The following is an 11,920-nucleotide window of genomic DNA, read 5'->3' as shown; positions in this document are numbered from 1 at the left end:
TTTCTTTCCAATTTCAAAAATACTTGCAAACAATTAATGATTTGATACAACATTTCAAGTATGTTGCCTTTTCTGTTGAGAAAGGTTTAATGTTCGAATCATATCTTTTCTTGTTAGCTAAGTCATTGATTTTAAAAATCAAATCTTTTTAAATTGTTTTTCAATCATATCTTCTCAATCATATCTTTTTAAAACTATATATTTTAATCATATCTTTTTAATCACATCCTTTTCAAAATAAGTTTTCAATCATATCTTTTTGATTTCTAATTTCAAAATCTTTTTCAAAAAACACTTTATCTCTTTCCCAATCATATTTTTCGAAAATCATTCTTCAATTTTTCAAAATGTTTTTTAAATCTTTTTAAATTTATTTTCGAAAATTTCTTCCCCTCTTCTCACATCCTTCTATTTATGGACTAACATGTACAATTCGAACTCTATCTTTCTAAGTTCGAATTCTTCTACCTCTTCCTTCTATTTTTCTTTTTCCTCTGACACCTCAAGGAATCTCTATACTGTGACATAGAGGATTCCATATTTTCTTGTTCTCTTCTCTTTCATATGAGCAGGAGCAAAGACAAAAGCATTCTTGTTGAGGCTGACCCTGAACCTGAAAGGACCTTGAAGCGAAAACTAAGAGAAGTTAAAGCACAACTCTCTGTAGAGGACCTAACAGAAATCTTCAAAGAAGAAGACATGGCAGCCGAAAATAACAACAATGCCAACAATGCAAGGAAGGTGCTGGGTGACTTTACTGCACCTACTCCTGACTTCTATGGGAGAAGCATCTCTATCCCTGCCATTGGAGCAAACAACTTTGAGCTTAAGCCTCAATTAGTTTCTCTAATGCAACAGAATTGCAAGTTCCATGGACTTCCATTGGAAGATCCTCATCAGTTTTTAGCTAAATTCTTGCAAATCTGTGACACTGTTAAGACCAATGGGGTTAACCCTGAGGTCTACAGACTTATGCTATTCCCTTTTGCTGTAGGAGACAGAGCTAGAATATGGTTAGACTCATAACCTAAAGAAAGCCTGAACTCTTGGGAAAAGCTAGTCAATACCTTCTTGGCAAAGTTCTTTCCACCTCAAAAATTGAGTAAGCTTAGAGTGGAAGTCCAAACCTTCAGACAGAAGGAAGGTGAATCCCTCTATGAAGCTTGGGAAAGATACAAACAATTGATCAGAAAGTGTCCTTCTGACATGCTTTCTGAGTGGAGCATCATAGGTATCTTCTATGATGGTCTATCTGAACTGTCCAAGATGTCATTGGATAGCTCTGCTGGAGGATCTCTTCATCTGAAGAAGACGCTTGTAGAAGCTCAAGAACTCATTGAAATGGTTGCAAATAACCAATTCATGTACACTTCTGAAAGGAATCCTGTGAACAATGGGACGAATCAGAAGAAAGGAGTTCTTGAGATTGATACTCTGAATGCCATATTGACTTAGAACAAAATATTGACTCAGCAAGTCAATATGATTTCTCAAAGTCTGTCTGGAATGCAAGCTGCACCAAGCAGTACTAAGGATGCTTCATCTGAAGAAAAAGCTTATGATCCTGAGAACCCTTCAATGGAAGATGTGAATTACATGGGAGAACCCTATGGAAACACCTATAATCCTTCATGGAGAAATCATCCAAATCTCTCATGGAAGGATCAACAAAGACCTCAACAAGGTTTCAACAACAATAATGGTGGAAGAAACAGGTTTAGCAATGGCAAGCCTTTTCCATCATCTTCTTAGCAACAGACAGAGGACTCTAAGCAGAGCCACTCTGACTTAGCAACCATGGTCTCTGATCTAATCAAAACCACTCAAAGTTTCATGAATGAAACAAGGTCCTCCATTAGAAACTTGGAGGCACAAGTAGGTCAGCTGAGTAAGAAAGTTACTGAACTCCCTCCTAGTACTCTTCCAAGCAATACAGAAGAAAATCCAAAAGGAGAGTGTAAGGCCATCAACATGGCCAAATTTGGAGAGGAGGAAGAGGCAGTGATCGCCACTGAGGAAGACCTCAATGGACGTCCACTGGCCTCCAATGAGTTCCCTAATGAGAAACCATGGGAATCTGAGGCTCACACTTGACCATAGAGATTCCATTGGATTTACTTCTGCCATTCATGAGCTCTGATGAGTATTTTTCCTCTGAAGAGGATGAAGATGTCACTGAAGAGAAAATTTCTAAGTACCTTGGAGCAATCATGAAGCTAAATGACAAGTTATTTGGTAATGAGACTTAGGAGGATGAACCCCCTTTGCTCACCAAAGAACTAGATGACTTGACTAGGCAGAGATTACCTCAAAAGAGACATGACCCTGGAAAGTTGTCAATACCTTGTACAGTAGGCACCATGACCTTCAAGAAGGCTCTGTGTGACCTAGGGTCAAGCATAAACCTCATGCCTCTCTCTGTAATGGAAAAGCTAGGGATCTTTGAGGTGCAAGCTGCAAGAATCTCACTAGAGATGGCATACAATTCAAAGAAAACAAGATTATGGACTTGTAGAGGATGTTCTGGTAAAAGTTGAAGAACATTACATCCCTGCTGATTTCATAGTCCTAGAGACTGGGAAGTGCATGGATGAATCCATCATCCTTGACAGACCCTTCCTAGCCACAGCAAAGGCTGTGATTGATGTTGACAGAGGAGAATTGATCATTTAAGTGAATGAAGAATCCTTTGTGTTTAAGGCTCAAGGATATCCCTCTGTAACCATGGAGAGGAAGCATGAAGAGCTTCTCTCAAAACAGAGTCAAACAGAGCCCCCACAGTCAAACTCTAAGTTTGGTGTTGGGAGGCCTCAACCAACTTCCAAGTTTGGTGTTGAACCCCCACATTCAAACTCTAAGTTTGGTGTTGGGAGGTTCCAACATTACTCTGAGTACCTGTGAGGCTCCATGAGAGCCCACTGTCAAGCTAATGACATTAAAGAAGCGCTTGTTGGGAGGCAACCCAATGTCATATTTATCTATTTTCCATTGTTATTTTATGTTTTCTGTAGGTTGATGATCATGGAAGTCACAAAATCAATTGAAAAAGCAAAAATAGCATGAAAAATAGAAAGAAAAATAGCACACCCTGGAGGAGAAACTTGCTGGCGTTTAAACGCCAGTAAGGGTAGCAAATGGGCATTTAACGCCTAGTCTGGCACCATTCTGGGCGTTTAACGCCAGAAAGGGGCACCAGATTGGCGTTAAACGCCAGGAAGGGGCAAGAAGCTGGCGTTAAATGCCAGAAATGGGCACCAGCCTGGCGTTTAACGCCAGAATTGGCATAAGGGAGCATTTTTGCTCGCCACTTGGTGCAGGGATGAATTTTCCTTGACACCTCAGGATCTGTGGACCCCACAGGATCCCCACCTACCCCACCACTCTCTCTCCCCTTCACCCATTCACCAATCACCTCAACACCTCTTTCCCAAAAACCCCTCACCTATCATATCCCACTATTCTCTTCACCACTCACATCCACCCTTCATAAAACCCCACTACCTCACCATTCAAATTCAAACCACTTTCCCTCCCAAACTCACCCATCCATGACCGAACCCTACCCCTCTCCCCACCCCTATATAAACCCTTCTTCACTCCTTCATTTTCACACAACCTAAACACTACTCCTTCCCTTTGGCCGAACCACAAAGCCACCTCCATCTCCTCTATTTCTTCTTCTTCTACTCTCTTCTTCCTTCTTTTGCTCGAGGATGAGCAAAACTTCTAAGTTTGGTGTGGTAAAAGCATTACTTTTTGTTTTTCCATAACCATTTATGGCATCTAAGGCCAGAGAAACCTCTAGAAAGAGGAAATGGAAGGCAAAAGCTTCCACCTCAGAGTCATGGGAGATGGAGAGATTCATCTCAAGGGTGCATCAAGACCACTTCTATGAAGTTGTGGCCAAGAAGAAGGTGATCCCCGAGGTCCCTTTCAAACTCAAAAAGGGTCAACTTTGATCAAAGGTTGGACCAAGTCCTCATAGACATTTGTGAAGAGGGCGCTCAATGGAAGAGAGATTCAAGAGGGAAGTCGGTTCAACTAAGAAGGCATGACCTCAAGCCCATCACCAAGAAAAGGGTGGAGCAAATAAGAGAACCTCATCAAGATCATGAGGAAATTCCTCATCATGAAATCCCTGAGATGCCTCAAGGGATGCACTTTCCTCCACAAAACTATTGGGAGCAAATCAACACCTCCCTAGGAAAATTGAGTTCCAACATGGGACAACTAAGGGTGGAGCACCAAGAACATTCCATTCTCCTCCATGAAATTAGAGAAGATCAAAGAGTCATGAGAGAGGAGCAACAAAGGCAAGGAAGAGACATTGAGGAGCTCAAGCACTCCATAAGATCTTCAAGAGGAAGAACAAGCCACCATCACTAAGGTGGACCCGTTCTTTAATCTCCTTGTTCTTTAATTTCCTGTTTTTCGAATTTTCATGCCTATGTTTATCTATGTTTGTGTCTTATGATCATTAGTTTCTTAGTGTCTATGCCTTAAAGTTATGAATGCCCTATGAATCCATCACCTTTCTTAAATGAAAAATGTTCTTAATTGGAAAAGAGAAGAATTGCATGAATTTTCAATTTTATAACAGATTAATTTTTTTGATGTGGTGGAAATACTTACTTCTGAATGTATGCTTGAACAGTGCATATGTCTTTTGAATTTGTTGTTCATGAATGTTGGCTCTTGAAAGAATGATGAAAAAGGAGACATGTTACTGAGGATCTGAAAAATCATAAAAATGATTCTTGAAGCAAGAAAAAGCAGTGGATACAAAAAAAAAGAAAAAGAAAAAAATAAAGTTGTGATCCAAGGCAAAAAGAGTGTGCTTAAGAACCCTGGATACCTCTAATTGGGGACTCTAGCAAAGCTGAGTCACAATCTGAAAAGGTTCACCCAGTTATGTGTCTGTGGCATGTATGTATCCGGTGGTAATACTGGAAGACAGAGTGCTTTGGGCCACGGCCAAGACTCATAAAGTAGCTGTGTTCAAGAATCATCATACTTAACTAGGAGAATCAATAACACTATCTGGATTCTGAGTTCCTATAGAAGCCCATCATTCTGAATTTCAAAGGATAAAGTGAGATGCCAAAACTGTTCAGAGGCAAAAAGCTAAAAGCCCCGCTCATCTAATTAATACTGATCTTCATAGATGTTTTTGGAATTCATTGAATATTCCCTTCTTTTTATCTTATTTGATCTTCAGTTGCTTGGGACAAGCAACAATTTAAGTTTGGTGTTGTGATGAGCGGATAATTTATACGCTTTTTGGCATTATTTTTAGTATGTTTTTAGTATGTTTTAGTTAGTTTTTATTATATTTTTATTAGTTTTTAGTTAAAATTCACTTTTCTGGACTTTACTATGAGTTTGTGTGTTTTTTTGTGATTTCAGGTATTTTCTGGATGAAATTGAGGGACCTGAGCAAAAATCTGATTCAGAGGCTGAAAAGGACTGCAGATGCTGTTGGATTCTGACCTCCCTACACTTGAAGTGGATTTTCTAGAGCTACAGAAGCCCAATTGGCACGCTCTCAACAGCGTTGAAAAGTAGACATCCTGGGCTTTCCAGAAATGTATAATAATCTATACTTTGTTTGAGATTTGATGGCCCAAACAGGCATTCCAAGTCAGCTCAAGAATTCTGGCGTAAAACGCCGGAACTGGCACAAGAATGGGAGTTAAACGCCCAAACTGGCACAAAAGCTGGCGTTTAACTCCAAGAAGAGGCTCTACACGAAAATGCTTCAATGCTCAGCCCAAGCACACACCAAGTGGGCCCGGAAGTGGATTTTTATGTCATTTACTCATCTTTGTAAACCCTAAGCTACTAGTTTTCTACAAATAGGACCTTTTGCTATTGTATTAGACATCTTGGTAGCTATCTTTGAGTAGCCTTATGCTATCTTAGATCATGGGGGCTGGCCTCTCAGCCATGCCTAGACCTTGTTCTTATCTATTTTCAACGGTAGAGTTTCTACACACCATAGATTAAGGTGTGGAGCTCTGCTGTACCTCGAGTATCAATGCAATTACTATTGTTCTTCTATTCAATTCGGCTTATTCTTGTTCTAAGATATCACTTATTCCTCAACTTGATGAATGTGATGATCCGTGACACTCATCATCATTCTCACCTATGAACGTGTGCCTAACAACCACCTCCGTTCTACCTTAGATTGAGTGGATATCTCTTGGATCCCTTAATCGAAATCTTCGTGGTATAAGCTATAATTGATGGCGGCATTCAAGAGAATTCGGAAGGTCTAAACCTTGTCTGTGGTATTCTGAGTAGGATTCAAGGATTGAATGACTGTGACGCGCTTCAAACTCGCGATTGTGGGGCGTTAGTGACAGACGCAAAAGAATCACTGGATTCTATTCCGACATAATCGAGAACCGACAGCTGAATAGCCGTGCTGTGACATAGCGCGTTGAACATTTTCACTGAGAGGATGGGACTGTAGCCATTGACAACGGTGATGCCCAACATACAGCTTGCCATGGAAAGGAGTAAGAAGGATTGGATGAAGACAGTAGGAAAGCAGAGAGACGGAAGGGACAAAGCATCTCCATACGCTTATCTGAAATTCTCACCAATGAATTACATAAGTATCTCTATCTTTATTTTATGCTTTATTCATAAATCATCTATAACCATTTGAATCTGCCTGACTGAGATTTACAAAATGACCATAGCTTGCTTCATACCAATAATCTCTGGGGGATCGACCCTTACTCGCGTAAGGTTTATTACTTGGACGACCCAGTGCACTTGCTGGTTAGTTGTGCGAAGTTGTGATAAAGAGTTGAGATTGTAATTGAGCGTACCATGTTGATGGCGCCATTGATGATCACAATTTCGTGCACCACTAAGCTAGAGGTGCTCTGCTCAGAATTTTCTGTCAGTTGCTGAGAAGATGATGGAAAATGCTTGCTATTGTTGAGCCTATTTCTTCTACCATTATTAAAGCCTTGTTGAGGCTTTTGTTGATCCTTCCATGAGAAATTTGGATGATTTCTCCATGATGAATTATAGGTGTTTCCATAAGGTTCACCCATATAATTTACCTCTGCCATTGCAGGATTTTCAGGATCATAAGCTTCTTCTTCAAAAGATGCCTCTTTAGTACTGTTGGATGCATTTTGCCATCCATTCAGACTTTGAGAAATCATGTTGACTTGCTGAGTCAACATTTTGTTCTGAGCCAATATGGCATTCAGAGCATCAATTTCAAGAACTCCCTTCCTCTAAGTCGTCCCATTATTCACAGAATTTCTCTCAGAAGTGTACATAAACTGGTTATTTACAACCATGTCAATAAGTTCTTGAGCTTCTGCAGGCGTTTTCTTTAGGTGAATGGATCCACCTACAGAATGGTCTAGTGACATCTTAGAGAACTCAGATAGACCATAATAGAATATATCCAGAATGGTCCACTCTGAAAGCATGTTAGAAGGACACCTTTTGGTCATCTGTTTGTATATTTCCCAAGCTTCATAGAGGGATTCACCATCTTTTTGTTTGAAAGTCTGAACATCCACTCTAAGCTTGCTCAACTTTTGAGGAGAAAAGAACATAGCCAAGAAGGCCGCGACCAGCTTATCCCATGAGTCCATGCCATCTTTAGGTTGTGAGTCCAACCATGTTCTAGCTCTGTCTCTTATAGCAAAAGGGAAAACCATGAGCCTGTAGACTTCAGGATCTACTCCATTAGTCTTAACAGTCTCACAGATCTGTAAGAACTCAGTTAAAAACTGGTAGGGATCTTCTAATGGAAGTCCATGAAACTTGCAGTTCTGTTGCATTAGAGCAACTAGTTGAGGTTTCAGCTCAAAATTTTTTACTCCAATGGCAGGGATTGAGATGCTTCTTCTATCAAACTTGGAAATAGGTGTAGTATAGTTACCAAGCATCCTCCTTGCATTATTATTTTTGACTGCCATCTCTTTTTCCTTTTCAAAAATTTCTGTAAGGTTGTCTCTAGATTGTTGTAATTTAGCTTCTCTTAGTTTCTTCTTCAGAGTCCTTTCAGGTTCAGAATCTACTTCAACAAGAACATTCTTGTCCTTGCTCCTGCTCATATGAAAAAGAAGGGAACAGAAAATAATAATAGGGATCCTCTTTACCACAGTAGAGAGATTTCTTTATGTTAGTAGAAGAAAAACAGAATAGAAGAAGGAAAAGATAAGAATCCAAACACAAGGGTGAAGATAGGTCAGATTCTTTGAGATGAAGAGAAGTGTTAGTAAATAAATAAATAAATAGAAGGAGATGAGAGGGAGAGAATTCAAAAATTAATTTTGAAAAAGGGTTAATGATTTTCGAAAATTAAAAAAAGAATCAAAATTAAAATTAAAATTTAAAACAATTAGTTAATTAAAAGAATTTTGAAAAAGAGGGAGGTAATTTTCGAAAATTAGAGAGAGGAAATTAGTTAGGTGGTTTTGAAAAAGATAAGATATAGTTAATACAAACAAAAAGTCAACTAGTTAGTTGAAGAAGATTTGAAAATCAATTTTGAAAAGATAAGAAGTTGGAAAAGACATTTTAAAATCAAATTTTTGAAAAAGATAAAAAGATATGATTGAAAAAGATTTAATTAAAAAGATATGATGGAAAAAAATATTTTGAAAATTTTAAAATCAAAATTGATTACTTGACTAACAAGAAACTAAAAGATATGATTCTAGAATTTAAAGATTGAACCTTTCTTAACAAGAAAGTAACAAACTTCAAATTTTTGAACCATCACATTAATTGTTAGTAAAGTTTTCAAAAATTTTGAAATAAAGATAAGACAAAGATTTTGAAAATCAAAGTTGAAAATTTTCAAAAAAAAATGAAAAAGATTTGATTTTTGAAAAAGTTTTGAAAAGATAAGATTTTTAAAATTGAAAATTTGACTTGACTTATAAAAAATAGCTCAAGTTTTAAAAATTTTTTTACTAAGTCAACTCAAATTTTTGAAATTTTGAGAGAAATAAGGAAAAGATATTTTTTTGATTTTTGAATTTTTAATGATGAGAGGGAAAAACATAAAAATGACCCAAAACATGAAAATTTTTAGATCAAAACCAATGATGCATGCAAGAACACTATGAATGTCAAGATGAACACCAAGAACACTTTGAAGATCATGATGAACATCAAGAACATATTTTTGAAAAAATTTTTATGCAAAGAAAACATGCAAGACACCAAACTTAGAAATCTTTAATGCTTAGACACTATGAATGCAAAAATGCATATGAAAAACAACAAAAGATACAAAACAAGAAAACATCAAGATCAAACAAGAAGACTTACCAATAACAACTTGAAGATCATGAAGAACACCATGCATGAATTTTCGAAAAATGCATAATTTTTAAAAACATGCAATTGACACCCAACTTAAAAATTGACACTATACTCAAACAAAAAACACAAAAATATTTTTGAATTTTTTTTGGATTTTATTTTATATTTTCCAAAAACATATTTTGGAAAAAGGAAGTAATGAATCCAAAGTCCTCAATCAGAATTCTAGGAATCATATAATATTAGTCTAAAGCTCCGGTCCAGGAATTAGACATGGCTTTACAGCCAACCAGGCTTAAACATGTTACATGAAACTCTAGAATTCATTCTTAAAAACTCTGAAAATTTTCGAAAACAGGTGATAAATTTTTGAAAATAAAACAAAAAAGAAAATTACCTAATCTGAGCAACAAGATGAACTGTCAGTTGTCCAAACTCGAACAATCCCTGGCAACGGCACCAAAAACTTGGTGCACGAAATTGTGATCTCTAACAATGGCGCTCAACTTGGTATGCGCGTTTATAACTCGGCACTTTCTTTACAACTTCGCACAACTAACCAGCAAGTGCACTGGGTCGTCCAAGTAATAAACCTTACGTGAGTAAGGGTCGATCCCACGGAGATTGTTGGTATGAAGCAAACTATGGTCATCTTGTAGATCTCAGTTAGGCTGATTCAAATGGTTATATTGGTTTTCAAAAATAATAATAAATAAAACATAAAATAAAGATAAAGATACTTATGTAGATCATTGGTGGGAATTTCAGATAGGCGTATGAAGATGTTGTGCTCCTTCTGAATCTCTGTTTTCCTACTGTCTTCATCCAATTCTTCTTACTCCTTTCCATGGCCAGCTGTATGTAGGGCATCACTGTTGTCAATGCCTACATCCCATCCTCTCAGTGAAAATGGTCCAAATGCTCTGTCACAGCACGGCTAATCATTTGTCGGTTCTCGATCATGTCGGAATAGAATCCATTGATTCTTTTGCGTTTGTCATCACGCCCAACAATCGCGAGTTTGAAGCTCGTCACAGTCATTCAATCTCTGAATCCTACTCGGAAAACCACAGACAAGGTTTAGACTTTCCGGATTCTCATGAATGCCGCCATCAATTCTAGCTTATACCACGAAGATTCTGATTAAGGAATCTAAGAGATATGCGTTCGATCTAAGGTAGAACGGAAGTGGTTGTCAGTTACGCATTCATAGGTGAGAATGATGATGAGTGTCACGGATCATCACATTCGTCGTGGTGAAGTGCAACGAATATCTTAGAACAGGAATAAACTGAATTGAATAGAAAATAGTAGTAGTTGCATTGAAACTCGAGGTACAGCAGAGCTCCACACTCGTAATCTATGGTGTGTAGAAACTCCACCGTTGAAAATACATAAGTGATGGTCCAGTCATGGCCGAATGGCCAGCCCCCCTGAATGTGATCAAAGGATCATCAGATAATCCAAAAATAATCCAAAGATGTCTAATACAATAGTAAAATGTCCTATTTATACTAGACTAGCTACTAGGGTTTACAAAAGTAAGTGATTGATGCAAAAATCCATTTTCGGGGCCCACTTGGTGTGTGCTTGGCCTGAGCTTGAGCTTTACACGTGCAGAGGCTTCTATTGGAGTTGAACACCACGTTGTAACGTGTTTTTGGCGTTCAACTCTGGTTCGTGACGTGTTTCTGGCGTTTGACTCCAGAATGTAACATGGAACTGGCGTTGAGCGCCAGTTTACGTCATTTAATCTCGAATAAAGTATAGACTATTATATATTGCTGGAAATCTTTGGATGTCTACTTTCCAACGCCGTTGAGAGCGTGCCATTTGGAGTTCTGTAGCTCTAGAAAATCCATTTCGAGTGCCGGGAGGTCAGAATCCAACAACATCAGCAGTCCTTTGTCAGCCTTCTATCAGAGTTTTGCTCAGGTCCCTCAATTTCAGTCAAAAAATACCTGAAATCACAGAAAAATACACAAACTCATAGTAAAGTCCAGAAATATGAATTTTACATAAAAACTAATAAAAATATCCCTAAAAGTAGTTAGATCCTACTAAAAACTATCTAAAAATAATACCAAAAAGCGTATAAATTATCCGCTCATCAATATGTATGTCAAAAATTTATTCAGTATTAAACTATTAATAATGGGCTTGCTTAACGCTGATGGGTATATGGCCTTATGGGTTCTTGTAAGAGCTTGCAATCTATGAATATGACGAAGTGGGTATAGTTATGGACTTTATTTTTTATCTTATTTAGTTTTTTATTTTTATTTTTTATTTTTATCTTCATTTCATAGTGCATGCTACCAATTATAACACTAACATATCTCAATCCCTCCAATATGCTACCAATTATTAATTAATATGGTGACTTCTCTGATGTGCTTCCTTATAGTTTCAAGTTGATCCAACTTCTTTTTGCTTTTTAATTAAATACTAATCGGTGTTTTTTTAACTAAAAGCCTAATAAATTCATACATCATACACTATATTATATATACATTAGTCAATATAATCAATGAACATTTTTTTTATTTAATATTTATTTAAGTCCAAGTCTATTTTTATTCAGGTTTTTGATAGTTATCTATCC

The 11,920-nt window shown here is 37.4% G+C and overlaps 1 non-coding gene across 1 annotated transcript; it reads right to left on the bottom strand.

The window, feature by feature from the left end:
- Positions 1–1,104: 1,104 nt before the first annotated feature.
- On the bottom strand, positions 1,105–1,212 carry LOC112700156 (small nucleolar RNA R71). The gene has a single exon (XR_003153074.1). It is a non-coding gene; the product is annotated as a small nucleolar RNA R71 (small nucleolar RNA).
- Positions 1,213–11,920: the final 10,708 nt, after the last annotated feature.

The sequence above is a fragment of the Arachis hypogaea genome, chromosome 6 (assembly GCF_003086295.3).
Source record: "Arachis hypogaea cultivar Tifrunner chromosome 6, arahy.Tifrunner.gnm2.J5K5, whole genome shotgun sequence".
Classification (NCBI taxonomy): domain Eukaryota; kingdom Viridiplantae; phylum Streptophyta; class Magnoliopsida; order Fabales; family Fabaceae; genus Arachis; species Arachis hypogaea.
This window is presented reverse-complemented; position numbering and strand designations above follow the sequence as displayed.